The 24,891-nt window shown below is 46.1% G+C and overlaps 1 protein-coding gene across 1 annotated transcript in view; it reads right to left on the bottom strand.

The window, feature by feature from the left end:
* The window catches only part of ccdc47 (coiled-coil domain containing 47), a 55,389-nt gene extending 37,486 nt beyond the window's left edge, over window positions 1–17,903 (bottom strand). Inside the window, exon 1 of the mRNA XM_038778847.1 lies at window positions 17,822–17,903. The gene's annotated coding sequence lies outside the window, so the exon portion shown is untranslated. The remainder of the gene's footprint in view (window positions 1–17,821) is intronic.
* Window positions 17,904–24,891: the final 6,988 nt, after the last annotated feature.

Genomic DNA, 24,891 nt, shown 5'->3' with positions numbered 1-24,891 from the left:
CATCAAATTGGAGAGGGTGAAATTTGCCCTGAGGGGATCAGTACAGGTATTCTTTAGGCGGTGGCAGCCTTTCCTTGACTTCCTGGCAGAATGGTAGGAAAATAGGCCGGCGGCAGCAGCAGCAGCCCGGGGGGGGGGGGTTTCAGGGGACGGGAGAAATGTGTACATGTGTTTATTGAATATGCCGGGTGCTTATCTATTTCTTCTTTTTGTAGTTACTGGGGGGGGGGGGGGTTTGGATTTGGGGGTTATTGTGTTTTTCTTTTTTTTGTTGTTAATACTGTTTTCTTGTTGAAATTTTTTTGTTTTTGATATTTTGTGAAAATCTCAATAAAAATTATTTTTAAAAAATAAAAAAAATAAAAAAATAAATAAATAAATAATCCATGAACAGGGTGCTGATATTGGTCACAGCAATGATTTGGCTCAAAATGGAACCTGAGGCAGCGTGGGAATTAATCTCATACTCAAAAGGAAGTCTCCAACAGTCTCTGCATTTAGTCCCATCCGACTCATGGATTAAGACCCGAAACGATCACAAAACATGAGCACGAGGTCAAACCACAGCATCCAAGCTTCGCTTGCCAATTTGGCCACATATATCCCCTTTTCCCAGTCCTCACCAATCTTCTATTAGCTGTTCTTTACCACAAGAGTGCTACACGCAAGAGATTACACTGGAAGTCAGTCCATCACTCCCTAGTCTCGCTCCAAGAATACTGGCTTTGCCTGTCTCTTTTCATCAGGAGCTACTCACAGCTGCTTGCTTAATATAATCCAATGAGGCAAACAGGGTTCCTGAATCAGCACTATGAGAAGCAAATCACAGCAGAGCTCAGCACTCAGGATTCTCTTTCAGAAAAAAAAACAAGCTGGAGGCATTTCGAATAACATCCACCTTCTTGAAATTTGGGTATTATATAGAACAGTACAGCACAGAACAGGCCCTTCGGCCCTCGATGTTGTGCCGAGCAATGATCACCCTACTTAAACCCATGTAACCCGTATCCCAACAATCCCCCCATTAACCTTACACTACGGGCAATTTAGCATGGCCAATCCACCTAACCCGCACATCTTTGGACTGTGGGAGGAAACCGGAGCACCCGGAGGAAACCCACGCACACACAGGGAGGACGTGCAGACTCCACACAGACAGTGACCCAGCCGGGAATCGAACCTGGGACCCTGGAGCTGTGAAGCATTGATGCTAACCACCATTATTTCAGCTTTACGCACTGCAAGACCGAGAAAATGGTTGAATGTTCTCTATGATAAATACTGGTGAATCCCGCAATTAAATGTATAAATGTTTAAGTAAATCACAAATGATAACCTAAAAATGGGATCACATAAGCATATAACACAACAGCAGTAAGGGTGAAGTGCTGTTACCACTGGGTTTAGTCCCAGTTAGATAAATTGATAAGAGCACTACTTTTAAAATGCATTGGTTTAAACTTGTTTTGCCCAAAGCATATACCAATGCACCAGATTAAACCCAGCAATATGCTGGAACTGACAAGTCAGCTAGCTGGTTGTGACAGTTTAAAAGTAGAAACAAATACTTAAAACCAAGCACATATGTTAAGTAGACCCAGCAGCAGAAAGAGTTTCCTTCAAATTCCTTGGCATCCAAAAAGTGTAATAGTTTCAACCCTGAATATACTTCTCAACTGGGCACTCACAGAGAATTCCAAAGGTTTACATTTATCCCAGTGAAGACATTTCTCAACTCAGTCCAAAATGGCCAACCCCTTATCCTCAGATTATGACCCCCTAATTCCGGACACCGAGAGGAAACAGTCTCTTGGTCAAGGATGTCGCGGAGCGGTTACGGGATATTCTGGAGAGGGAGGGTGAGCAGCCAGTGGTAGTGGTACACACTGGTACAAACGACATTGATTAAAAAAAGGGAGGAGGTCCTGAAAGCAGAATATAGGGAGTTAGGAAGGAAGCTGAGAAGTCAGACCTCCAAAAGGTAGTGATCTCAGGATTACTGCCAATGTCACGTGCTAGTCAGACTCGAAATAGCAGGATAGGTCAAGGAAGGTTAAAATGACTAGCCTTATGATTTTAAACTTGAATGCCCGGAGTATTCAAAATAAAATGGGTGAATTGGGGGCAGCACGGTAGCATTGTTTGGTAGCACAATTGCTTCACAGTTCCAGGGTCCCAGGTTCGATTCCGGCTTGGGTCACTGTCTGTGAGGAGTCTGCACATCCTCCTCGTGTGGGCAGGGGTTTCCTCCGGGTGCTCCGGTTTCCTCCCACAGTCCAAAGATGTGCAGGTTAGGTGGATAGGCCATGATAAATTGCACTTAGTGACCAAAATTGCCCTTAGTGTTGGGTGGGGTTACTGGGTTATGGGGATAGGGTGGAGGTGTTGACCTTGGGTAGGATGCTCTTTCCAAGAGCTGGTGCAGACTCGATGGGCGAATGGCCACCTTCTGCACTGTAAATTCTATGAATTAGTTGCGTAGATAGATGTAAAGGGATATGATATAGTTGGGATTACAGTGACATGACTCCAAGGTGACCAAGGATGGGAACTAAATATTGAGGGCTGTTCAGTTTTTGGGAAGGACTGACAGAAAGTTGGAGTTGCATCGTTGATTAAAGAAGATATTGATGCAATGCTGAGGAAAGATATTAGCGCAGACTGTGTGCAATCTGTATGGGTTGAGTTAAGAAACACCACGGGACAAAAAAAATTCGTACAGGTAGACCCCACCAAACAGCAGTGGTAATGTTGGGAATAGCATTCGACGGAAACCAGAGATGCCTGTATTAAAGGAACATCTGTCATTATGGGTGACTTTAATGTGCATATAGATTGAGTGAGTCAAATTAGTCACAGTACAATAGAGGAGAAATTTCTGGAGTGTGTACAAGTGGTTTTCTGGACCAATATGTTGAGGAATCAACGAGGGAACAGGCCATCTTGGCCAGGGTGTTGTGCAATGAAAAAGGATTAGTTGGCAACCTAGTTGTGAGAGAACCCTTGGGGATGAGTGACCATAACATGGTAGAATTCTTTATCACGCTGGATAGTGAGGTAGTTGAAGACTAGAATCTCAATAAAGGTCACTATGATGTTATGATACATGTGTTGGCTATGATGGACTGGGGAAAATTACTGAAAGGAAGGACAGTGGACAGGTAATGGCAGGCATCAAAGGAATCAACGGGCCTCACGGTAGCATGGTGGTTAGCATCAATGCTTCACAGCTCCAGGGTCCCAGGTTCGATTCCCGGCTGGGTCACTGTCTGTGTGGAGTCTGCACGTCCTCCCCGTGTGTGCGTGGGTTTCCTCCGGGTGCTCCGGTTTCCTCCCACAGTCCAAAGATGTGCGGGTTAGGTGGATTGGCCATGCTAAATTGCCCGTAGTGTAAGGTTAATTGTTGGGTTACGGGTATACGGGTTACGTGGGTTTAAGTAGGGTGATCATTGCTCGGCACAACATTGAGGGACGAAGGGCCTGTTCTGTGCTGTACTGTTCTATGTTCTATGTTCTATGAATGAATAGGTGAACTCCAAAAGTTGTTTATTCCTATTTGGTGCAAGAGTAGAAAGGGAACTGTGCGGAGAATGCAAATCTGCTTCAGCAGGATTTGGACAGGCTGGGTGAGTGGGCGTATGCATGATAGATGCAGTATAACGTGGATAAATATGAGGTTATCCATAGTTCACCCTCTCACCCAATCTTGTATCATCTGCAAATCTGGAAATCCTACATTTAGTTCCCTCGTCCAACTCATTAACATAATGTGAACAGTTTGGGCCTTAGCACAGATCCCTGTGGTACCACTAGTCACTGCTTGTTAATCAGGAAAAGACCCATTTATTGCAACTTCTTGCTTCTTGTTTGCTAACCAGCTTTCGATCCATCTCAAGACACTACCACAATCCCATGCGCTATAACTTTACTTTGGTAGCAAAAGTAGGAAAGCATATTATTATTTGAATGGGTGTAAATTGAGAGAGATGGATAGTCAGCGAAACCTTGGTGTATTTGTGCATCAGTCACTGAAAGTAAGCGCGCAGGTAGAGCAGACAATAAAGAAGGCAAATGGTATGTTGGCCTTCATATCGAGAGGATTTGAGTAAAGGAATGGGATGTTTTACTACAATTGTATAGAGCATTGGTGAGGCCACACCTGGAGTATTATGTGCAGTTTTGGTGTCCTTAACTAAGGAAGGACGTTCTTGCTATGGAGGGAAGGCAGCGAAGGTTTACCAGGCTCATTCCTGGGATGGTGGGACTGTCATGTGAGGAGAAGCTAAATTGGTTAGGATTATATTAATTGGAGTTTAGAAGAGTGAGGGGGTGGGTCTCATAGAAACTTATAAAATTCTAACAGGATTAGACAGGGTAGATTCAGAAAATATATTCCTGATGGCGGGGGGGTCCGGAACTCTGGGTCATAGTTTGAGGATAAGGGGTAACCTTTTAGGGCTGAGATGAGGAGAAATTTCTTCACCCAGAAAGCGGTGAATCTGTGGAATCCACTACCACAGGAAGTAGTTCAGGGCAAAATGTTGTGTAATTTCAAGAAGGAATTAGATCTTGCTCTTGGGGCTAAAGGGATTGGGGGGCGGGGAAACGGTGGATCAGGGTATTGAACTTGATGATCAGCCATGATCATGAATGTCATAACAGGTTTGAAGGGCTGAATGGCCTCCTCCTACTTTAATTTTCTATGTATACCTGGTCAAGCATCCCCCCCCCCCCCCCGTCTCAGCGACACATCTCCAAATTCCACTCATTCCTCCAATTATTAATCTATGTCTCTTAAAGCCAGACTCGCAACCAGCAGAAAGTTTCTCTGCATCTCCCCTTAATATCCTAGAAACGTGGATTAAATTACCCTTCTAAATTCCAGGAAATACAGCCCTGGTTTGCATAACAGCATTTTGTAATTTAACCCTGGCATCCGAATAATTCTCAGCTAAATACATGCTCCATTCCCTCCAGGGCCAATCAATATATCCTTCCTAAGTAGCAAGATGGCAATGTGGTAAAATCACTGGACGAGCAATCCACAGAATAAAAACAAAATACTGAAGGAGGCCATTCGGCCCATCGAGTCTGCACCGGCTCTTGGAAAGAGCACCCTAGCCCCATAACCCAGCAATCCCACCCAACACTAAGGGCAATTTTGGATGCTAAGGGCAATTTATCATGGCCAATCCACCTAACCTGCACATCTTTGGACTGTGGGAGGAAACCGGAGCACCCGGAAGAAACCCACGCACAAAGGGGAGGATGTGCAGCATGGTAGCATTGTGGATAGCACAATCGCTTCACAGCTCCAGGGTCCCAGGTTCAATTCCGGCTTGGGTCACTGTCTGTGCGGAGTCTGCACATCCTCCCTGTGTGTGCGTGGGTTTCCTCCGGGTGCTCCGGTTTCCTCCCACAGTCCAAAGATGTGCAGGTTAGGTGGATTGGCCATGATAAATTGCCCTTAGTGTCCAAAATTGCCCTTAGTGTTGGGTGGGGTTACTGGGTTATGGGGATAGGGTGGAGGTGTTGACCTTGGGTGGGGTGCTCTTTCCAAGAGCCGGTGCAGACTCGATGGGCTGAATGGCCTCCTTCTGCACTGTAAATTCTATGAATGTGCAGACTCCGCACAGACAGTGACCCAAGCCGGAATCGAACCTAGGACCCTGGAGCTGTGAAGCATTTGTGCTATCCACAATGCTACCGTGCTGCCCCACTGTGCTGAAATAAAAAGTGTTGGTAAAACTGAGGTCCGATTGCATCTGTGGAGAGATAGTGTTAATGTTTCATATGACTTCCTCAGAACCATGTTCTAAAGAAAGTCATACTGGATTCAAATTGTTAACTCTCTTTCACTTACCATAGATGCTGCCAGATCTGCTGAGTTTTTCCAACATTTTCTGTTCTTATAGTAACCCAGAGGCCAAGGTTGACATCCCACCGTGGAGTTGGTGGAATTTATATTCAATTCATTAATTAAATCAGGAATTGCAGGGCAGCATGATAGCACAGTGGTTAGCAGTGCTGTCTCACGACACCGAGGTCCCAGGTTCGATCCCGGCTCTGGGTGGAGTTTGCACATTCTCCCCATGTTTGCGTCGGTTTCGCCCCCACAACGGAAAGTTGTACAGGTCATGTGTATTTTACAAATGGCATGCTGAATTGCCCCTTGATTGGAAAAATAGATTGGGTATGCTAAATTTATTTAAAAAAATAAAATCAGGAATTGCAAGTTGTGACATCATAGTCCCCATTTTACATTGATTGTTGCAAAAATCCATCTGGTTCACCAGGGAAGGAAATCTGCCATCGTTACAAGGTCTGGCCTATGTGATTCCAAGCCCACGGCAATTTGTTTGATTTTTAATTGCCTACTAAAATGGCCCAGCAAGGCACTCAGTTCAAGGGCAAAAGCGGATGGGCACCAAATGCTGTTCATGGCAGCAATGCCCACCTCGCAGAAATAAAAGGGTGTAGTGCCCAGATATGCTCACCCCGTGCTACAGGTGTGATCTAAGCAGCTCTTTACATAGCTATAGTATACATATCTACCCCTGAATGTTGGTCCTTCAGACAAAAGCCTTTGTTGATTATTTTCTGTTGCCGTCCATGACATTTTTTGGATTTACGCTCATGCACCCCCAAGCCTCTTTGGCCCTCCACTGATTCTAGCTTTTCACCATTTAGAAATTCCTGTTCTTAATCCTTATTCGGACCATTTAGCTTGCATTGAAACTCATTTGCTACAGTTTAGCCCATGTGTTTAACATAGTAACTCTGTAATTTTATGTTTCCACACATTACACCCAATCCTCTCATCCAGGTCATTAATAGGGATTGTAAATAGCTATGGCCCAACTTTGTTCGCTGTGGTACCTCAAAAGTCACAGTCCACCAACCTGGAAATGACAAGTTTAATCCTGCTGTGTTTTGTGAATATATTACCCCCCCCCCCCCCCCCCATTCTATGAATCCTAATCATGTGTAACAACTTCTTTGTTGCATCTTATCAAATGTTTTTTGAATATCTAAATACACTACATTCACCGGTTTGCCTCTGCTACTTACATCCTCAGAAAACATGTCAAACTGCCTTCCTTTTCATTAAACTGTTTGACTGCCTAATTATGAGTTTGCAAGTACTGTTACCATGACCCTAATAACAGATTCTAGCATTTTATCCACTACTAACTGTTTGCTGTTTGTCATTTTTATAAATGACCTAGAGGAGGGCGCAGAAGGATGGGTGAGTAAATTTGCAGACGACACTAAAGTCGGTGGAGTTGTAGACAGTGCGGAAGGATGTTGCAGGTTACAGAGGGACATAGATAAGCTGCAGAGCTGGGCTGAGAGGTGGCAAATGGAGTTTAATGTGGAGAAGTGTGAGGTGATTCACTTTGGAAAGAATAACAGAAATGCAGAATATTTGGCTAATGGTAAAATTCTTGGTAGTGTGGATGAGCAGAGGGATCTCGGTGTCCATGTACATAGATCCCTGAAAGTTGCCACCCAGGTTGATAGGGTTGTGAAGAAGGCCTATGGTGTGTTGGCCTTTATTGGTAGAGGGATTGAGTTCCGGAGCCATGAGGTCATGTTGCAGTTGTACAAAACTCTAGTACGGCCGCATTTGGAGTATTGCGTACAGTTCTGGTCGCCTCATTATAGGAAGGACGTGGAAGCTTTGGAACGGGTGCAGAGGAGATTTACCAGGATGTTGCCTGGTATGGAGGGAAAATCTTGGGGACTTGAGGTTGTTTTCGTTAGAGAGAAGAAGGTTAAGAGGTGACTTAATAGAGGCATACAAAATGATCAGAGGGTTAGATAGGGTGGACAGCGAGAGCCTTCTCCCGCGGATGGAGGTGGCTAGCACGAGGGGACATAGCCTTAAATTGAGGGGTAATAGATATAGGACAGAGGTCAGAGGTGGGTTTTTTACGCAAAGAGTGGTGAGGCCGTGGAATGCCCTACCTGCAACAGTAGTGAACTCGCCAACATTGAGGGCATTTAAAAATTTATTGGATAAGCATATGGATGATAAGGGCATAGTGTAGGTTAGATGGCCTTTAGATTTTTTTCCATGTCGGTGCAACATCGAGGGCCGAAGGGCCTGTACTGCGCTGTATCGTTCTATGTTCTATGTTCTAACGACAGTATAACTGGCCGAAAGTTGTTATTTCCTCTCCCCCACCTTTCTTGGAAAGCGGGGCTACGTGATACAAACTACTACTTGCCCAAAACACCAGCAGAGTTCTGATACTACTGTGCTTCTAAACTGCAATTAACTCCATGACCCCAATGCACAAAATTCAAGATCCTGCCTTCCCAGGCATACCACCATCAGCCCTTTCTCCACGCAACAAACTTTTCACTACCTGTTCCTGGGCAGAACCTCCCACGTAGTGAATGGATTGCATCCCAAGAACCTGCAGAGTTCTTCATACTTCAGCGTCATGCAGAGGCTAGGAAGCCTATGCAGACTCCCTTCAGCCTGCAGGAAACCACTAGTAATAATCAACCATCGACCTGAATCTGCATATGTACCATAGTCAAAGAATCTGCAGAAATATTTCACTTTTGTCACCTTAAGGTCTTATCTGATCTCGGCTTTCTGATTTACCTCATCTCCCTCCCCATTCTTTGATGCTACCCTGCAATATTAGTCACTTGCGCCGTGATTATCCTGCACCTTTGCTCTTACATTTGAGACACAAATTGTTATCCTTTTTCGGACAAGCGATTAAGTAAAAGGTTAATGAGCTATTATTATTCTAAATACACTGCAGGTAACCTAGACTGAATTTGGAATACCATCTGTAGAGGCAGTGTAACGTGTTTGATGTAAGACTGACAAGCCTATCATGAGGGGAACTGAATATAAATGTAGGAGGTTATGCTTCAGTTGTACAGGGCATTAGTGAGTCCACATCTGGAGAATCGTGTATAGTATTGGTCTTCTTTAAAGAAAGCTGTAAGTGCTTTTAGAAGCAGTTCAGAGACGATTTACTAGATTAACAGCAGAAATGGGCATGTTGTCTTGTGAGGAAAGATTGGAGAGATGAGGGTTGTGTCCACGAGAGTTTAGAAGACTCAGAGGTAACTTCATCAAAACCTTTAAGATCCTGGCGGATATTGACAGGGTGGATGTGGAGAGGATGTTTCCCCTTGTGTGAGAATTGAGAACTAGAGGGTCACTGTTTAAAATAAGGGGGTCACTCATTTAAGGGCCTCACGGTAGCATGGTGGTTAGCATCAATGCTTCACAGCTCCAGGGTCCCAGGTTCGATTCCCGGCTTGGTCACTGTCTGTGTGGAGTCTGCACGTCCTCCCCGTGTGTGCGTGGGTTTCCTCCGGGTGCTCCGGTTTCCTCCCACAGTCCAAAGATGTGCGGGTTAGGTGGATTGGCCATGCTAAATTGCCCGTAGTGTAAGGTTAATGGGGGGGATTGTTGGGTTACGGGTATACGGGTTACGTGGGTTTAAGTAGGGTGATCATTGCTCGGCACAACATCGAGGGCTGAAGGGCCTGTTCTGTGCTGTACTGTTCTAAAAAAAAAAAATTTATGGCGGCAATGAGTAGAAATTGTTTCTCTCAAAGGATCGTGAGTCTCTGGAACTCTCTTCCTCAAAAGGCAGTAAGAAGTCTTACAACACCAGGTTAAAGTCCAACAGGTTTGTTTCAAACACTAGCTTTCAGAGCACTGTTCCTTCCTCAGGTGAATGAAGAGGTATGTTCCAGAAACATATATAAAGACAAATTCAAAGGTGCCAGACAATGCTTAGAATGCGAACATTCGCAGGTAATCAAGTCTTTACAGATCCAGAGATCGGGGTAACCCCAGGTTAAAGAGGTGTGAATTGTCTCAAGCCAGGACAGCTGGTAGGATTTGGCAAGCCCAGGCCAGATGGTGGAGGATGAATGTAATGCGACATGAATCCCAGGTCCCGGTTGAGGACGCACTCATGCGTGCGGAGCTTGGCTATAAGTTTCTGCTCGGCGATTCTGCGTTGTCGCGCACCCTGAAGGCCGCCTTGGAGAACGCTTATCCGGAGATCAGAGGCTGAATGCCCTTGACTGCTGAAGTGTTCCCCGACTGGAAGGGAACATTCCTGCCTGGTGATTGTCGCGCGATGTCCGGTCATTCATTGTCGCAGCATCTGCATGGTCTCGCCAATGTACCACACTTCAGAACATCCTTTCCTGCAGCGTACGAGTTAGACAACGTTGGCCGAGTCGCACGAGTATGTACCGCGTACCTGGTGGGTGGCGTTCTCATGTGTAATGGTGGTATCCATGTCGATGATCTGGCACATCTTGCAGAGGTTGCCATGGCAGGGTTGCGTGGTGTCGTGGTCGCTGTTCTGAAGGCTGGGTAGTTTGCTACAAACAATGGTTTGTTTGAGGTTGCGCGGTTGTTTGAAGACAAGTAGGGGGGGTGTGGGGATGACCTTGGCTAGATGTTCATCTTCATCGATGATATGTTGAAGGCTGCGAAGATGATGTCGTAGTTTCTCCACTCTGGGAAAGTACTGGACGACGAAGGGTACTCAGTCGGTTGTGTCCCGTGTTTGTCTTCTGAGGAGGTCGATGCGGTTTTTTGCTGTGGCGCGTTGGAACTGTCGATCGATGAGTCGAGCGCCATATCCTGTTCGTACGAGGGCATCTTTCAGCGTCTGTAGATGTCTGTCACGCTCCTCGTCTGAGCTGATCCTGTGTATACGGAGGGCTTGTCCATAGGGGATGACTTCTTTAATGTGTTTAGGGTGGAAGCTGGAGAGGTGGAGCATCGTGAGGTTATCCGTGGGCTTGCGGTAAAGCAAAGTGCTGAGGTGACTGTCCTTGATGGAGATGAGCATGTCCAAGAATGCAACTGGTTTTGGAGAGTAGTCCATGGTGAGTCTGATGGTGGGATGGAACTTATTGATGTCATCGTGTAGTCGTTTCAGCGATTCCTCACTGTGGGTCCATAGGAAAAAAACGAGAGTACCCTTCATCATCCAGTACTTTCACGGAGCGGAGAAACTATGACATCTTCTTCGCAGCCTTCAACACATCATCGATGAAGATGAACATCTAGCCAAGGTCATCCCCACTACTTGCCTTCAAACAACCGCGCAACCTCAAACAAACCATTGTTTGCAGCAAACTACCCAGCCTTCAGATCAGCGAACCACACAACCCTGCCATGGCAATCTCTGCAAGACATTGCAAGATCATCGACATGGATACCACCATTACACGTGAGAACAACACCCACCAGGTACGCGGTACATACTCGTGCGACTCGGCCAACGTTGTCTAGCTCATACGCTGCAGGAAAGGATGTCCCGAAGCGTGGTACATTGGCGAGACCATGCAGACGCTGCAACAACGAATGAACGGACATCGCGTGACAATCACCAGGCAGGAATGTTCCCTTCCAGTCGGGGAACACTTCAGCAGTCAAGGGCATTCAGCCTCTGATCTCCGGTAAGCGTTCTCCAAGGCGGACTTCAGGACGTGTGACAACGCAGAATCACCGAGCAGAAACCTATAGCCAAGTTCCGCACACAAGTGCGGCCTCAACCGGGACCTGGGATTCATGTCGTATTACATTCATCCCCCACCATCTGGCCTGGGCGTGCAAAATTCTGAAAACTGTCCTGGCTTGAGACAGTTCACGCCTCTTTAACCTGGGGTTACCTCTATCTCTGGATCTGTAAAGACTCGATTACCTGCGACTGCTCGCATTCTAAGCATTGTCTGGCATCTTTGAATTTGGGTATATATGTTTCTGGAACATACCTCTTCATTCACCCGAGGAAGGAGCAGTGCTCCGAAAGCAGGTGTTTGAAACAAACCTGTTGGACTTCAACCTGGTGTTGTAAGACTTCTTACTGTGCTCATCCCAGTCCAACGCCGGCATCTCCACATCAAAAGGCAGTGGTAGCAGAATCTTTGAATATTTTTAACACAGAACAAATAGAATCTTGCTAAACAAGGGTGTGAAAAGTTATCAGGGGTAGGCAGGAATGTGAGGTTGAAGTTACAATCAGATCAACCATGATTTTATTGAATGGCAGAGCAGACTCAAAGGGCAAAGCGGCTTAATCCTAATGCATATGTCATAAACTGAAGAGTGACTATTATGCTGTGTGGTAAATGTAGGAAATATTCATATATTGTATTTTATGCCTGTTGTAGTAATGTTATTAAAATAACTTGAGTTAACAACAGATTGCCATGTGGAGAGAAGAGGCACCTTGTCACTTACAGGAGTGACCCAAATCTGCCCATCACCAGGAGTCAGCTTGCATTTATTCAGAGAGCAGCAAGCAAAAACAACTTCACTGTTTAAAGCAGCGCTTCCCAACCTGTTTTGCATCATGGCACACTTTTATACTATAAAAGATTTTGAGGCACACTATTTTCTCCAACTGAACTGCCCTCTAGCAAAACCCTTTATCTCTAAAACTTCTCAAACATGTCAAGCCACAGTTTACAATGAAATCCTCAGCTTTCTTATCTTTCATGTCAAATACAATATTGGAGCCTAACTCTCTTCTTAACTTTATTGGTTTATGCTTGTCACCTGTCTTCTTCCCTCAATTTAAAATGCCCAATTCATTTTTTTCCCAAAATGCACATCTTTGGGTTGTGGAAGTGAGACCCACGCAGACACCAGGAGAATGTGCAAACTTCACACGGACAGTGACCTGGGGCCAGGATCGAACCCTGGTCCTCGGTGCCCTGAGGCAGCAGTGCAAACCACTGTGACACCGTGCCATCTCCGTTTTTTTAATAAACATCTCCCGTCTTCTTCGCTTCTCCTAGGCTTTGTGCCCTCTAAGTTCTTGCTTTTTGTGCAGGCATATGAGCCCTTTTGTCTTAAATTCTCAAAGAACCTGGAATCTCCTGCGTATGCATCAGCCAGGAATGGGCTGCACATGTGCAGTTCGGAATTTTTGAATTTGGCAATTTGAACTGTGCACACATAGGCCGGAAAGGGCCACACATGCAGAATTCTGGCTTTATTTTTTACATCGGTTAGGCCCATGCACATGACCAATGTTAAGTATTCTGAACCGTGCAAGTGCAGTCAATTCCCAGCCAGCACATGCGTGGGAGGTCCAAGGTTCATCAGGACTTGGAGATGCCGACCACGGAGCTGAAAACAAAGATTAAATTTAGTTTATTCAGATTAATGTGTAATTATTTTGAGGCACAGTTGTGGGGCCTTCACAGTACACCAGTGTGCCGGGTGGGAACCAACCAGAAATAATAGGCCAGCTAGGCTTTGCCAACTGGCCTATTATTTCCCAACTTGTTGACCCACGCAGACACAGGGAGAACATGCAAACTCCACACAGACAGTGACCCGGGGCTGGGATCGAACTAGGGTCCTTGGCACCATGAGATCAGCAGTGCTAACCACTGCGCCACCGTGCTGCCTCTCACTAGCCGTGTCTTCCGCAAGTATTTTTCTTGTTTCTTACTATGCCACATACATGGCTAAGATAAGAAACTCCATGTGGACGAACTGCTGATTTACAGACCTGTGCAGCATAAATTTTCTCAGTTCCACGAGAGAGAACAAGAATCCAAGTAAAGTAAACTGATACACCACAAGTATCATAGAATTTACAGTGCAGGAGGCCATTCAGCCAATCGAGTCTGCACCAGCCCTTGGAAAGACCACCCTACTCAAGCCCCCACCTGCACCCCATCCCACTAACCCAGCAACCCCACCCAACCTTTTTGAACACTAAGGGCAATTTATCATGACCAATCCACCGAACTTGCACAGCTTTGGGCTGTGGGAGGAAGCCAAAACACCCGGAGGAAGCCCACACAGACACAGGGAGAGCGTGCAGATTCTGTACAGACAGTGACCCAAGCTGGGAATAAAACCTGGGACCCTGGAGCTGTGAAGCAACAGTGCGTGGTGCATTTCACAAGCTCCTCACTTGAGCACTCACACTCACTAGTGTCCACACTGACCACATCAGCTCCTACCTCTACATCTTCAAGTTCTTTTATGACTTTATTCCACCATTACTGACATTCGGCCAGCACAAACCTCAGTTTCTGAATCTGGTTTTCAGTGCAGCCCTCACCACTGAGTGCGGCGACTATGTCCAAAAGCCGTGTTTTTATTTATAAATTTAGAGTAATCAATTTTTTCCAATTCAGGGGCAATTTAGCGTAGCCAATTGACCTATCCTGCACACGTTTTGTGTTGTGGGGGGTAAGACCCACGCAGACACGAGGAGAACATGCAAACTCCACACAGAGTGACCTGGGGTCGAACCCGGGTCCTCGGCGCCGTGTGATCGGCAGTGCTAACCACTGCGCCACCATGCTGCTCCTCACTAGCCGTGTCTTCTGAGCACCTGCAGTGCGGTGAAGTTTCCTTGGAACAAAGGTACTTTGTGAATGACTTACTAGGTGGACCGAAGTAAAGGCAAATGTACACCAACGACATCTCAACTGTTAAGATTGGTCACACTAGTATTTTGTGGCATTGGTTAGTTCTAGCTTACTCCCACAGGGTGTTCCCCATCCAAGTCAATGATGGAGTGGTGTACGTGACTTGAAGTCCCTTTACCTCAATCAGTAAGGCGGAGATGTAACTTCTTTTGGGCCACATGTCCCAAATATAGTTAATGCTAAATGATCATCATTTGCACTGAACTAAGCAATGGTTAACAAGGTACAAGGTGATCAGTGCATATTCAGCAAAGGAGCCATCAAAACTCCATTTGTTTGTAAAGATCAAGACAGCCACTCCCCAAGCTCTTTCCGCCATAACCTGCACATTTTTCAAATATTTATCCAATTTTCTTTTTTTAAAGGTTACTATTGGATCTCGCTTCCACCAACTTTCAGGCAACGCATTGAAAATCACAACAACTCACTGCACATCATCACATTTTCTTCCTTTGATAATTACTTTAAAATCTCTGTTCCTCTAGTTACCCACCTTCCTGCCAGTGGGCAAGGTTTCCCTTATTTACTGATTTACTTACTTAAATCTTCCAGATTTAAAACATCTCTTATGTTTTACCTTTTATTGATTAATTTTCTTTTTAAATTTTCCAATTAAGGGGCAATTTAACGTGGCCAAACCAACTACCCTGCACATCTTTGGGTTGTGGTGGTGAGACCACACAGACACAGGGGAATGAGCAAACTCCACAGGGACAGTGACCCAGAGCCGGGATAGAATCCAGGTCCTCGGCGCAATGGGAGAGCAGTGCCAAGACTCTGTACCTTGCTGCCCTATTATGTTTTTCCTTACCACCAAATTTAACCCTTAAATTCACAACAAAGTACCATCCCAAGAGGAGAGGTTTGAAACCACAGTCGAGGCCAACAGAGAACATAATCTCCTGTATATGAACCTTGTCCCATTCCCAAGATCTCATTTCAAATTCTGGCGTAAACAGATATATTTCTTCCAGTTTCCCACCAACCAGATGGATAGGCGAAGGGTCCGAGAACCATAGAATTCCTATAGTGCAGGAGGCCATTCATCTTATCGAGTCTACAACAAACCCTCTGAAAGAGCACCCTACCTAGGCCCACTTCCCCCATCCTATCCCCATAACCCCAACTAACATGCACATTTTTGGACAACAGGGGGTAATTTATCATGGTCAAACCAACTAACGTGCACTGCTTTGGATTTTGGGAGGAAACCGGAGCACCCGGTGGAAACCCACGCAAACAGCGGGAGAATGTCTTTGTGGAGTTTGCACAGTCACTCAAGGCCAGAATTGAAACCGGGTCCCTGGCGCTGTGAGGCAGCAGTGCTAAACACTGTGCCACCATGCCGCCCCAGTCCTGCTCCAGTTCTAATTCCAAAATGGCCTTGCCAAGATTGCAAGTTCTTTTCATGTCAATTAAAAAATGATGCAACAATGTCACGTGTTATTTTGAGGTGAGGGCAGCGCAGCAGCACTGTGTTAACACCGTTGCTTCACAACACCAGGGTTTGACTCCCAGCTTGGGTCAATGTCTGTGTGGAGTCCGCACGTTCTCCCCATGTTTGACTCCCAGCTTGGGTCAATGTCTGTGTGGAGTCCGCACGTTCTCCCCATGTTTTCTCCCACAAATCCAGAAAGGTGGACTGTTAGATAATTTGGACATTCTGAATTCTCTCTCAGTGTACCCGAACAGGTGCCGGAGTGTGGCGACTAGGGGATTTTCACAGTAACTCCATTGCAGTGTTAATGTAAGCCTACTTGTGACAATAATAAAGGTTATTACTGATACGTTGGGGGATAGAATCATGTGCGCAACAGTCAGCTAGCTGGTCCCACACGTGTCTCTAACCCTACACATTACATGTAGGTGGAAAACTGTGTAATTCTTGTGTGAAATAAATCACATCCTTCCTTCACCAAACAGTGCATCATCTCACCCCACCCAAATATCTGCACAGTAAACCAGACTCTCAGTTCCTAGAAAAAGGAAATGAAGAGATGCTAGTTAGGTTGGAGTTGTTTTCTTGAAGCGGAGAAGGCTGAAGGGGGACCTGATTTTGGTATGCAAAATGAGGGAGATAGGGTAGATAGGAAGAAAATGTTGCCGTTTGCAGAGGGATCAATAACCAGGGGGCATCAATTTAAGGTTAAGGGGCAGGAGATTTAAAGGGGATTTGAGGAAAGGTTTTTTCACCAGTGCTGGTGGGAATCTGGAATTCGCTGCCTGAAAGGGCAGTAAGACCATAAGACATAGGAGCAGAATTAGACCACTCGGCCCATCAAGTCTGCTCTGCCATTCAATCGTGGCTGATATGTTTCTCATCCCCATTCTCCTGCCTTCTCCCCATAACCCCTGATCCCCTTATTAATCAAGAACCTATCTATCTCTGTCTTAAAGACACTCGTGCTTTGGCCTCCACAGCCTTCTGCGACATAGAGTTCTACAGATTCACCACACTCTGGCTGAAGAAATTCCTCCTCATCTCTGTTTTAAAGGATCGTCCCTTCAGTCTGAGATTGTGTCTTCTGGTTCTAGTTTATTTTACAAGTGGAAACATCCTCTCCATGTCTACTCTATCCAGGCCTCGCAGTATCCTTCAAGTTTCAATAAGATCCACCCTCATCCTTCTAAACGCCAACGAATACAGACCCAGAGTCCTCAACCATTCCTCATACGACAAGCTCTTCCTTCCGAGAATCATTCTTGTGAACCTCCTCTGGACCCTTTCCAAGGTCAGCACGTCCTTCCTTAGATACAGGGCCCAAAACTGCTCACAATACCCTGAATCGGGTCTGACCTTATACAACCGGATCGGGCCTTATACAACCTCAGAAGCACATCCCTGGTCTCTAGAGGCAGGAACCCTCACATTTAATAAGAATTTAGATGAGCAGTTGAAACATCACAGCACACCAGCCCATTGGTTGGAAAATGGGATTGGACAGTTTGGTCCTTGATGGCTGGTGCAGACACCATGGTGCCTGGGTGGTGGGTGCAGTGGATGGGAAGGGGGGTGGGGAGTGCCCAAGAAGAGGGATGGGGAGCAGCAGTGCCACGGAAGGGGGAAGGATGAGCACTGGACGGTAAGGGGGTGGAGCAGTGGACCGCGGACACGGGAACGGTCGGACCTGGGAACTCGGGAGAGTGAATGACAGCAAAGCCCTGGCTCCCGCTCCCCGGCCCCGTTCCCCCGGCAGCCGCTCCGCTCCCCGGTCCCGTTCCCACGGAAGCCGGTCCGCTCCCCGGCCCCGTTCCCCCGGCAGCCACTCTGCTCCCCGTTCCCGTTGCCCCGGCTCCTTCGGGCCCCGCGCTGCCAGCTCCCCGCACCTCCGATCCCGCGCCCCGGGCTCACCTCCAACTCCAGCTCCAGCCGCCGCTCCGCGAAGCACTGACTCCAGGCCACGCCCCCTCAGCGATGGCGCATGTTGATTGCGTCACGATCGGGCAAGACAATTAGCATAAACCCCAAAATATACCCATTCCCAAAATAAAGCAAAATACACCCGTTCCCAAAATACACCCATTCCCAAAATATGCCAATTCCCAAAATATACTAAAAGACACCGATTCCCTAAAATTCTGAAAATATAACCACCCCCTAAATGCAACCAAAATACACCCATTCCCAAAATACACCCATTCTCAATATATTCCCAAATTATACCCATGCGCAATATTTACATTTTAAAAAATCAATTTAGGCAATGTGGGCATCACTGGTTAGGCCAGCATTTATTGCCCATCCCTAGTTGCCCTTCAGTAGGTGGTGATGAGTTGCCTTCTTGAACCACTGCAGTCGTAGAATCATAGAATTTACAGTGCAAAAGGAAGCCACTCGGAGCTTCAATTATACACTTGCCCATGGAAAGAGCATCGTACCTATCCCCATACTTCCACCGATCCCCGTAACCCTTAATCCCACCTAATCATTTTTTTTGTACGCTAAGGCAATTTAGCATGGACAATCCTGCTAACCTGCATATCTTTGGACTGTGGGAGGAAACCGGAGCATCGGGAGGAAACCCACACAGACACAGGGGGAACGTGCAGACTCCTCACAGACAGTGGCCCAATCCAGGAATCGAACTTGGGACCTTGGAGCTATGAAGCAATTGTGCTAACCACTGTGCTGCCATGACAGTACTTCAGGTGTACGTACACCCACTATGCTGTTAGGGAGGGAGTTCCAGAATTTTGCCCCAGCGACAGTGAAGGAACAGTGATATATTTCCAAGTCGGGGTGACGAGTGACTTGGAGAGGAACCTCCAGGTGGTGGGGTTCCCAAGTATCTGCTGCTCTTATCCTTCTAGATGGTAGTGCTAATCGGTTTGGAAGGTGCTGTCTAACGAACCTTGATGAGTTACTGCTTTGCATCTTGTAGATGGTACACATGACTGCCACTGTTCGTCAGTGGGGTGGAGGATTTGCAGGTTTGTGGAAGGAGGAGCAATCAAGTGGGCTGCTTTGTCCTGGATGGTGTCAAGCTTCTTGAGTGTTGTTGGGGCTGCACTCATCCAGGCAAGTGGAGAGTATGCCATTACATTCCTGACTGGTGCCTTGTAGATGGTGGACATCCTTTGGTGGGTCAGGAGGTGAGTAGGATCCCTAGCCTTTGACCTGCCCTGGTAGCCACAGTATTAGAACATAGAATAGTACAGCACAGAACAGGCCCTTCGGCCCTCAATGTTGTGCCGAGCCATGATCACCCTACTCAAACCCATGTATCCACCCTATACCCGTAACCCAACAACCCCCCCCCCCCAACCTTACTTTAATTAGGACACTACGGGCAATTTAGCATGGCCAATCCACCTAACCCGCACATCTTTGGACTGTGGGAGGAAACCGGAGCACCCGGAGGAAACCCACGTGTGTTGTTCCTCGTGTCTTAATAAAGCTCGCAGTCTCAAGTGTGGAGAAGATGCTTTATTGTGGGTTCGTTCAGTTTCCAGAGCTCGACCTAGAACTACCTTCCAGTGCTAACTACCAGCTTTGCTTGCTGTGTGTCCTGCTTACCAGCCCCCCTGCTGTGAAGAGTGTGTCCTCACTTCCTGTCCTGATCTATTTATATGGCTCTCCCGTGCTCCCTCTAGTGGTCGCTCAGTTGTGTTGCATCTGGTTAACTTGTGATCACCACATCCCCCTTTTTCTCTTAACATATTTTCTGAACATCGTTAAAGAAAATTGTACATCCTGTCCCAGTGTATTTATAGCTCTCCCGCTCGTGTTTGCTCTGTTGTTTTTTTTTTTCTGGTCAATCTACGATCACCACATCCCCCTTTTTCTCATTACATAGTTTCTGTACATCATTAAAGAAATTTTATACAAAACAGTAACTTATGATATGCGTATCTATACAAGTGATGATGCTATTGCCTTAGTTAACAAAGCCAATGTATTTATATGTCCAATCTTAATAAAAACATTTATGAGTCCAAACTTGATGAATTTGTTCAGAGCTTTTTTTTTTCTTTTTGTGGTTGATGACGTGGTGATATTGATATTGCAAGTCCGCTGTGAATGTTGTTGGTGTTCCTTGTTATCTTAAGTACCCAATGCGTCATCCCGAGGTGTCTGCATGGTCACATCACTGATGTTGACTGGCATGGACTTTTTTTCTGTGCTTGTGGTGTTGATTTATTGTCTCATCCGCCTTGGATGCTGGTGTGCTTTGCCATTGTGTACAAGTCGTTGTTTCATTGCTGTTGTTTCTGTCGTTCCTGTTTTTGTTGTTTCCGTTGTTTCCGTTGCCGTACTTGTCGCTGTTTTTTGTCGTTTCCGTCTTTGTTGTTGTCGCTATCTTTGCTCCTGACTTTGTTGTGTTTGTTGCCATTCTTGTTGTTTCTGTCTCTGTCGTTGTCGCTATCTTTGTTCCTGACTTTGTTGTGTTTGTTGCCATTCTTGTTGTTTCTGCCTCTGTCGTTGTCGCTATCTTTGTGCCTGACGTTGTTGTTTGTCTTGTTGCGCTTCATGTTGCTTTTATTCTTGCTGTTGTCGTTCTCGTTTCTGCTGTGCTTCTTGCTATTGTTGTTTGTCTTGTCGCGCTTCATGTTGCTTTTCTTCTTGCTGTTGTCGTTCTCGTTTCTGCTGTGCTTCTTGCTATTGTTGTTGGTCTTGTCGCGCTTCATGTTGTTTTTGTTCTTGCTGTGTTTCTTTTGACTTTTGTTTTTCTTGTTATACTCTATGAGTGTCCCGAGTGGATAATTTGAGTCATTGAGCATTCCGTCTCGCGAGTGGTGCGAATGATCTGATGTTGCATCGGTGCAGGTGACATCAATCAGTTGTGGAGAATTGGATTCCGCATCTTTGCTTTCTTGGTGCTCGTCTTCTCGCGAGTGGTGCGAATGATCTGATGTTGCATCGGTGCAGGTGACATCAATCAGTTGTGGAGAATTGGATTCCGCATCTTTGCTTTCTTGGTGCTCGTCTTCCGGAGTCAAAGTCTTCTCGATTACATTTGACGCGGTGTCTGTGGACTCTCGGTGCTCCTCTTCTGGAGTCCAAATCTGCATGATTTCAGTTGACGTGGTTTCTCTAGACTCTTGGTGCTCCGCTTCTGGAGTTAAAATCTTCATGATTTCTGTTGATGTTATCTCACTGGACTCCAGGTGCTCCTCTTCTGGAGTCAAAATCTGCATGGTTTCTTTTTGTTTGATGTCTCTGGACTCCAGGTGCTCCTCTTCTGGAGTCAGAATCTGCATGGTTTCTTTTGGCGTTGTCTCTCTGGGCTCCAGGTGCTCCTCTTCTGGAGTCAAAATCTGCATGTTTTCTTTCGGCATCGTCTCTCTGGACTGTTGGGTGGCCCGACTCTGTGCTTCTGTACAGACAAGCTGAGAACTGTCAGTCTCACTGTGATCCTGTACGTCGAGTGCGAGCACCTTGTCACTGTTTTCGCTCTGTGCTTCGGTACAGACAAGCTGAGAACTGTCAGTCTCACTGTGATCCTGTACGTTGAGTGTGATCACCTTGTCACTGTCTTCGCATGCAGTGGGCAGAGGTGCATTGTCTTCTTCTTGTTCCTGTGAGCGTGTTGGACTTTCATAGTCCGCTCTTTCTTCTTGTTCCTGTGAGCGTGTTGGACTTTCATAGTCTGCTCTTTCTTCTTGTTCCTGTGAGCGTGTTGGACTTTCATAGTCCGCTCTTTCTTCTTGTTCCTGTGAGCGTGTTGGTAGACTTTCATAGTCTGCTTGCGGTTGCTCAGGTACAGCGGGTTTACCTTCATGGTCTTGTTCATGCTTGGTGTCCGCCCGGGAGTGTTTGCTTGCATCCCTGTTGGCGTCTTTCATCACTCGCACTGTGGAGCCTGTCATCGCTCGCTCCGTGGAGTCTTCCTGTGCTCTCTGTGTGGCGTCGTCTTCGTCTTGGGTATTGCTGTCATCTAATGTATCGACGAGCTGCCATGGCACCATGGTGTTGGATTCATCCACCATGAGTAGATTTGTGTTGAGCTTTGCAACGGTGTCGCTGATGCTGTGATCAGCATGTCTAAATAACTCCTCCATGTCTGAGTAGTATTCTTTGAAAGCCATTTCATCTTGGTTGGCTTCTTCTACCACGAGTTGATTCGTGTTGAACTTTGCGACCGTGTCGCTGATGCTGTGATAAGCATATCCGACTGACTCAGCTATGTCTGAGTAGTATTCTTCGAAAACCAAAGCATTTTGGTTGGATTCATCTACCACGAGTTGGTTCGTGTTGTACTTTGCGACCATGTCGCTGATGCTGTGATAAGCATATCCGACTGACCCAGTCAGGTCTGAGAGGTAATCGTCGAAAAACAAATCATCTTTTGTTGTTTCGGAATTCTTTTTGTTCGCTTCACTGTGTGTGGTGAAGGCAGCTTTTTCCAAGGTTTTGTGCAAGTTGTTTTTCACTGTTGGTTTAAGTTCAGGCGTTTTTCTGTGTTCTGAGGCAAGAAAATTTGGTTTTACCACTTTAAGTGTCTTGGTTTCAATTTTCGGGCATTTTCCTTTTAAGTGGGCGTGGTCAGGATTCTCAGACGTCATGACGTCACGCGTAGGAACGACTTGCACATGCGCAAATCGGCTTTCTTTCCTTGTGCGGTTCGGTGTCCATTGCGCATGCGCGGCTTGCGCATGCGCATGACGGTCCGCGACGCAGACGTTTTTTTGACTGCGCATGCGCGGCTTGCGCATGCGCATAACGATCGGCGCCGCGATCTTTTGTAAACTGCGCATGCGCGACTTCCGGTTCCGGCGCATGCGCGACTTCCGGTTCCGGCGCATGCGCAGACGCGATTTGTAGTTCTTTGCTTACCAGAGACTGCAAAATGTGCTCCGACGCCATTTTATCGCGGATTTCAGCGTTTTTTCTTTCTAAAAGTTGTAAGTTACCTTTTCTTTCCGATCTGGACTGGATTTCAGCGTTTTGGCTTTGTGAAAAATTCATGTTATTTCTTCTTTTTGATCTGTACTGTGCATTCGCGATTTCCTGATCTTTTTGTGATTTTTTAAGTCTTGCATCACTCAGTCTCTGTGCAGTTTGGACTGTGAGCATGCCTTGCTGTTCAAATTTCTCACAGTACTCTTCAAATTTGTTTAGTAACGTTTGTAAGCTGTTCCTGTCTTCACCTTTTGAGTGTTTAAATCCATTATACACTTTCCTATTGACAGGCCCTTCGATGAGAATTGCTATTTTAATTTTGTCTGAGGCCTCTGCTACATCATTAGCTATGAGATAAAAATCGAACATTTGTTTAAACCTTTTCCAGACATTTCTTACATTACCAGTCGTGTCCAGCTGAGGTGGGTATCCATGCCACATCCTCGAATTAGCGATGTCTTCCCAAGTCAAATGTCCAGTAGGAGATTTCCATGCCATTTTGAGCTTTCTGTATCTGCAGCTGAGTTGTCCTGTCATAAGCGTCTGAAATCACTCCTAGGTACCATGTGTTGTTCCTCGTGTCTTAATAAAGCTCGCAGTCTCAAGTGTGGAGAAGATGCTTTATTGTGGGTTCGTTCAGTTTCCAGAGCTCGACCTAGAACTACCTTCCAGTGCTAACTACCAGCTTTGCTTGCTGTGTGTCCTGCTTACCAGCCCCCCTGCTGTGAAGAGTGTGTCCTCACTCCTGTCCTGATCTATTTATATGGCTCTCCCGTGCTCCCTCTAGTGGTCGCTCAGTTGTGTTGCATCTGGTTAACTTGTGATCACCACACCACGCACACAGGGGGAGGACGTGCAGACTCCACACAGACAGTGACCCAGCCGGGAATCGAACCTGGGACCCTGGAGCTGTGAAGCATTTATGCTAACCACCCTGCTGCCCCATTAATGTGGCTAATCCAGTTCAGTTTCTGATCAATGGTAACCCCCCAGGATGTTGATTGTGGGCGATTCAGTGGTGATAATGCCATTGAATATCAAGGGGTGATGGTTCAATCCTCTCTTGTAGGAGATGGTAATTGCCTGGCACTTGTGTGGCATGAATATAACTTGCCACTTGTCAGCCCAAGCCTGGATATTGTCTGCACTGTTTCATTATCTGAGGGGTCGTGAATGTTTCTGAACATTGTGCGGTCAACCGCAAACACCTCCACTTCTTACCTTATGAAGAAGGCAGTTCATTGATGAAGCAGCTGAAGATGGTTGGGCCCAGGACACGACCCTGAGGAAAAACCTGCAGTGATGTTCTGGAGCTGAGATGATTGACCTCCAACCACCACAACCATCTTTCTCTGTGCCAGGTATGACTCCAACCAGCATATACAGCCAGTGTGTTCCCACAATACACCCATTCCCAAAATATACCCATTCCCAAAATATACCCAAAATGCACCCTTCCCAAAAATATTACCAAAATATACCCATTCCCAAAATATACCCTAAATGCACCCTTCCCAAAAATATTCCCAAAATACACCCATTCCCAAATATACCCAAAACATATATGTTATGGGCCAGGGTTTAGAGAACCCCAAAGTGTATCATGGAGTTCACCTGACCCACAACTTTTAATAGATTGTGGTATGGGGAGCACACGGCCCACTCTACAGGTGTGGTACAGCAGAAATGGAAAAGTATTTTTTAAACCAAAACAATGTTTATTCTATGAACTCAAGTTAACCTTTTTAAAACATACAGTGAACATCTTAGCAACCATCAATTCAAATACAACTCCCAAAGAATACAACACTAAGTAATCCTTAATAACTTCCCAAACAACATCCAGAAGACAGAAAAAACACCATTCAACAGAAACACATTAGGTTTACATTCACTACTGAGAACATTTATAATTCTGAATTCACCAAATGATCAAGAGATAGTCTTTTGATGGCAGAGAGAACAGCAGTACACCTGCTCGGTCTGGCTTCAGCTCCAATACTGAAAACGAAACTAAAACACACCATGCAGAAAACAGCCTAAAACGAAAGTAAAAAGCTGACAGACAGCCCAGCTCC

Source organism: Scyliorhinus canicula, chromosome 19 (assembly GCF_902713615.1).
Source record: "Scyliorhinus canicula chromosome 19, sScyCan1.1, whole genome shotgun sequence".
In the NCBI taxonomy this organism is placed as follows: Eukaryota; Metazoa; Chordata; class Chondrichthyes; order Carcharhiniformes; family Scyliorhinidae; genus Scyliorhinus; species Scyliorhinus canicula.
The sequence above is the reverse complement of the archived record's forward strand: the minus strand, read 5'-3'. Positions and strand labels throughout refer to the sequence as shown.